The sequence below is a fragment of the Salmo salar genome, chromosome 23 (genome assembly GCF_965601325.2).
Source record: "Salmo salar chromosome 23, fSalSal1, whole genome shotgun sequence".
NCBI lineage: Eukaryota > Metazoa > Chordata > Actinopteri > Salmoniformes > Salmonidae > Salmo > Salmo salar.
The window spans coordinates 37,052,114-37,057,752 of record NC_138313.1 but is presented as its reverse complement, the minus strand read 5'-3'; the positions used below and the strand labels follow the sequence as shown (position 1 = coordinate 37,057,752).

General features: G+C 46.4%; 1 pseudogene; it reads right to left on the bottom strand.

Annotated features, from left to right (window-relative positions):
* Nucleotides 1-557: 557 nt before the first annotated feature.
* LOC106584485 (general transcription factor II-I repeat domain-containing protein 2 pseudogene) lies at nt 558-2,880 on the bottom strand (annotated as a pseudogene).
* Between the last annotated feature and the right edge of the window lie 2,759 nt (nt 2,881-5,639).

Here is a 5,639-nt window from a genome sequence, read left to right as displayed (position 1 = left end):
AAAATGAAGTGATATGTGACCTAAAGCACTTCTATTATGAGAACCATGACCCTCGTACTGTCTACTTTAGAAGGAGCAGCAAGTTCCTGGATGGCAAGCGGGTGAACCTGGTACCTGTTGTCGTACTTAGAAAGGGCCAGGCTCTGGCTTCTGAATTGTACGTCTCTACTACTGTGAGGTTTTGCAGGGCCGTGAAGCAATCATAATGCGTCAAGGGCAACGGTGAGCTGGTGAGCTGTTGGAATGACACACTAAAGGAGCTTGGAAGAGACACGTTTATCACCGGGCCCGAAATGTATCAGGAGATACACAATCCCGCATTGGCAGCGTTCATCAAGTGTGTGAATCCAACCAGCTGGTGCAATTACATACCAAAGCACGTGGAGAGTATGATTAGTGACCCTATCATGGTGGAAGTGGTAGAACTGGCCATTGTGTATATGGACTGTAAGATCCCCAATGCGTTTGCCGTGGCAGAGCTACTACACTGCCCACTTCAGAAGGTGAAAGACTACGTAATGTTCTGGGACAGAGGTGTCAAACTCAAATACCCAGTGGGCCAAAATGTAAAACCTGAACAAAGTCGCAGGCCAACATTGAACAAATGAACCTTTTAATATGGACCCAAACAAGTTTTGCTTTAACATTGAATATGGAACAAGCATCGCTTATTACCATACAATATATCATTTAATAGTGGAGACATGCAAAATCGAATTTCAAATGAAAAAACACATCAATGGCATTCATTTATTAAATAAATACAATTTAAATAAAAATCGTATGCCTCTTTTCTATTTGCAGCCTTCTGATTTAAATACCAAAATAAACTTTTTCCACTGGCTAATAATTTTACAAATAAAATGATAATAAATCAATCAACCATTCAAGCCCATGCCTTGTAGCAAGAAAAAGTGCACAAAGAAAACGTTAATTATTGCACACTGATCTAATCTGATGTGCCCAAGCCAGATACCTGGCATCTCTTCTTGGATGCTAGTTCATCAATGTCTGGGCTCAGGCTCTGAGCTGAAGAAATCCTCAGTATCGAGCGAAGGTGTTCATCAGTCAGACGTCTCCTGTGAGTTGTTTTGGTCATCTTCATCGAGGAGAAAAGTTGCTCGCATAGATAAGTGCTGCCGAACATGGAGAGCATCTGAGCAGCTTGGGTGCGGAGCTGAGGCATTGTGTCAGGGATGAACCGTGGAAACTGTGCGGCGCCCACAGCATCATACTTTGACTTCAGCGTGTCGTTGCACTGGAGTTCAATCAGCTCCATTTGGATGTTGGTTGGTGCATTTTCCACATCAACTGCGAAGGGATTACTAAGCAGTTCAAACCTACATTTCTGGACATCGAAGTCGGCAAATCGCCGGCTAAACTCACTGAGTTTTTCAGCAAACTGTGCGCATGGGAACACAGCGGTAGAGATCTGCGCTTTTATGGTTTGGCAGCAGGGAAAATGGCAAGGGTTTCCTTGCAGCATCTGATTCTCCCACAGGCACAGTTTAGTTTTAAAGGCCCTCACTGCAGCGTACATGTCTGTGATGATGCGCCCCCGCCCCTGAAGCTGCAGGTTCAGCGCATCGAGATGGCTCGAGATGTCACAGAGAAAGGCCAGCTCACACAGAAACTTTTGCTCCCGGAGCTCTGCTGTATCCTTCCCTTTGGTTTCCAGGAATTGACATATTTCCTCACGCAGCTCGAAACATCTGTTCAGTACTTTTCCTCTGCTTAGCCATCTCACCTCTGTGTGATACGGCACGTCTGCGTATTCCGAACCACACTCCTCTAGAAAAAATTTAAACTGGCGGTGATTCAGACCTTTGGCTCTTATAAAGTTAACTACCTGTGTTACTGTGGTCATAACATGTTCCATCTTTAGGGCTTTGGCACACAGTGATTCCTGATGTATGATGCAGTGGTAAACAGTTAGCTCACCTGCACAGTTCTCTTCCCGCATCTTCTCCCGAACCATGCCCACCAGTCCACTCTTTTTACCGCACATCGCTGGCGCACCATCTGTCATTAATCCAACGAGTTTATCCCACGGCAGCTTTATTTCAGTTACACATTTGGAAACCTCCTCAAAGATTTCCTTTCCTGTGGTTGTGCCATGCATTGATTTGAATCCCAATAGCTCCTCCGTAACACACAGATTTGAGTCCACTCCACGGATGAAGACTGACAGCTGAGCAGTATCAGATGCGTCGCAGCTCTCATCCACAGCGAGGGAGAACGCAACGAAATCTTTTCCCTTTTCAATCAGCTGGTCATACACATTGGTGGCAAGATCACATGTGCGATCAGCTACTGTGTTCCTGCTCAGGCTCACGTTTGAAAATGCTTGCTTTTTCTCTGGGCATACGAGGTCACAAACTTTCATCATGCACTTTTTCACGAACTCTCCCTCATTAAAGGGCCGGGCTGATTTTGCGATCTCTGCTGCCACTATATAACTAGCCTTTACAGCAGCCTCACTTTGTGATGTGGCTTTTTTGAACATATTCTGTTGTGAAACCAAACTTCTTTTCATCTCCTCTACTTTCTGGCTCCTTTGAGTCATGTCCAGGTCCTTGTATTTGTCATGGTGTTTCGTTTCATAGTGTTGTCTAATGTTGTACTCCTTACTTACAGCCACGTTGACTCCACAAACAAGACAAACAGGTTTGTCTTTTACATATGTAAACAGATATTCTGCCTCCCACTTGTCCAGAAAGCTCCTGTTTTCTGCCTTTCTTTTCGCCATTTTTGGGAAGGGATAGCGCGCTGACAGTTGTAGCGTCTATGTTGCTATGACTACTGTCACAGAGGAGAGGGTGTTTCTGGGTCCTGTCCTGATTGGCGCGCGAAAACAACAGCAGAGCATTATGGGATTCGTAGTATTAGCAGTGAATGCGCTGTATAATACCGGCGGGCCAGCTCTAGTAGTAATGTGGTATTGTCTCGCGGGCCAAATATAATTACCCCGCGGGCCAAATTTGGCCAAAGTTTGACACCCATGTTTGGCCAAAGTTTGACACCCATGTTCTGGGACATGTACTCCTCTGACAAGATCATTCACACAGCAGTAAAAAAGAAGCGTGCCAGTATGGTGGAGCAGCAGATGAGCAAGGACTGGTTAGAGTTGGCTCAAATTACGTGCAGATACAGGCGACAGAGGTATGGTAGCGATGGGAATCCTGAAATGGCTTCAGCGTGTGAAGAGCTGTTCAAACCCCACACACCTGACAACATAGCCAAAGCCCAAAATACTTGGCACTCTCTGATCAAACACGATACAAGCAAGATCAAGGACAAGGATTTGGTAAAGATGTATGCCACTGCCAAGGTGCTATTTTTAAAACTCCGCACCTATCAAAACAAATTAAAGAAATACCTGAAGGTAGGAGAGGGAGAGAGAGAGAGGTGCGATCCAGAGAGCAAATCATCCTCACCACACTCTACCCAAGTGCAAGACCCTGATATGTCCTCTAAGAATCCGGCTTATGTCGACAAGCACAGCGAAGAGGAAACTGGGACTGGTGACAGTGAGAAGTCTGACACTTGTTACTCTATAGTCACACCTGAAACAATTCCCATTTCGACGTGGATCAAGAACCTTCCCACTCTGCTGCTGAGTGAACCTTGGTTGAAAGATGAAAGTCTCAGGAGAGACGCTGTTTGTACTCTCCTCGGATTGGATAACACCCTTTTGGACAAAAGACACAGGGACATCCTCGCCGATTGGGTCAGCAAAAACGAAACCATTGTAAATACACTTCAGAGCCCCGGCTTGCAGGACAGACTCAGCAAAGCCCTGATTGATAGCTTAGAGTGTATGTCCACCAACAATTGGAGACGCAAGATATCACTATCCTTCCAGGGTACCCTGTATCAACCCAGGGATGATTCGGCTCAACCTGGGGCAAACCTGTCCAGAAAGGGTGATTCGGCTCAGCCTGTTGCAAACCTGTCCAGATCAATGAAGCATGGAGCCGAGAGAGCGAAACGAGATTCCGGTAGCACCCACATTGGCAAATATGCTAAGAACCAAAGTCCTTTGCAGACGACCAAACTGGTAAATCGGGATTGATCGGCTTATAAGTCAAATAAGTCAGTGGGCAGAAAGTTATCATGGTGGAAGGGTTACATAAAATACCACGAATCACAAGTTCACAACCTGCCCCCCAGGTGCAGTCGTGACGATGACCACCCTTGGCTGAGCCAAGCAGAGGAAGCCACCAGCGAAGAGGAAGATTGTAATGTAGATGAGAGTAACATCCCCGGTGACGACTTGGAGGCTACAATGGGCTATGACAACAGCGAGGCCCTTGACGAATACGATTACAGTGACTCATTCATAAATGACCGATCTACTGGCAACAAACATAGCAGTGAAGAGGAAGAGGAGGATGATGCATTCTGTGCTCAGGTGAAAAAGAGGGAAAAAGTGGCTAAGTCTAAAACCAAGAATGCTAAGCAGGGACATAGGCATAACAGCTGGTCACAATCAGAGTCCGAACAGGATGCCCATTCCTCTACGCCTAGCTGTAGTGGGTTGAGAGAGGAAAGGAGCATATATAAACGCGCACTGCTTTCTGACTCTGAGGATTCTATAAGGCCAGATTGCAAGCGTGTCAAACTCACAAAAACCAACCGCTTGCATCACAAGAGAGAATCTAAAAGGAGCAGGAGGGACAAGGGGTGTAAAGAGCCGATTCTCAAATTCATAGGAAGGAAAGATAAAGCGTGTGCTAAAAAGAGACTGGACAAGTCTAACACAAGGTGTGAAACTGCAAAGACCAAGATACAAACCCACAACCGAGATTCACAATGATACAAAAACAAACTGTCCGATCCTGAAGAAGATGAGGACGACTACCAACGGGAGGGACCCGCTCGGCAAAGTATAAAAAGGGTACCTTGTTCCAAGTCAAAAGGCACTCGCTCTCCAGTTATCGATACAGACTCAGAGCTGGAGGACGCACGCACCCCTAAGAAGATACAAAAAAGCCCATTTGTCAATAGGTCCCGGGAGAACCTTGACAACCCAGTAGCCGAGAGGTCCCTAGTCCAGCAGGACGTTTCCAAACCCCAGCAACTTGTCAACCTCCCAGGTGTTACAGGTTCACATCGGAGGTCTGATGTGTCACAAGTCAAAGGACACAGATTACATGTAGATGCGGGGAAGGCAGCCAGTGTCACTGATCAAGCTGCCTGGCTAGCGGACACCACTCAACGCCAGTGTTCGGATCAGGAAGAGTGTTCGGATCAGGAGGACCGCGGAGAGTATCACCATACCCATCCTTCTGAGCCTACATCCGCTGCCAAGTCAGAGTGCCAGTCAGAAGAGAACATGGGGTCTCAGTCAGAGAACGATTCCGAATTGGACTTTAATGCTCGACTGGACATAAACCCTGCAAGGGCAAGGTGTAGCGAATCTGAAACATACTCTGGTGAAACTGAATATTTTGTTTCTATGTGATAGCAGTTATGTCTTCCCATATAATAAAGACGCAGCCTGTACGTGGCCCGAAAAGTGCTTACGTTATAAGATATTTAGAGGGGCTGGCTAACAGTGTCTCTGTCTCACAGCTAGACGAACCGTGTACGTCTTCAGCGGTGTTGTCAGCTACGTATTCAACCTTGAGGTATAA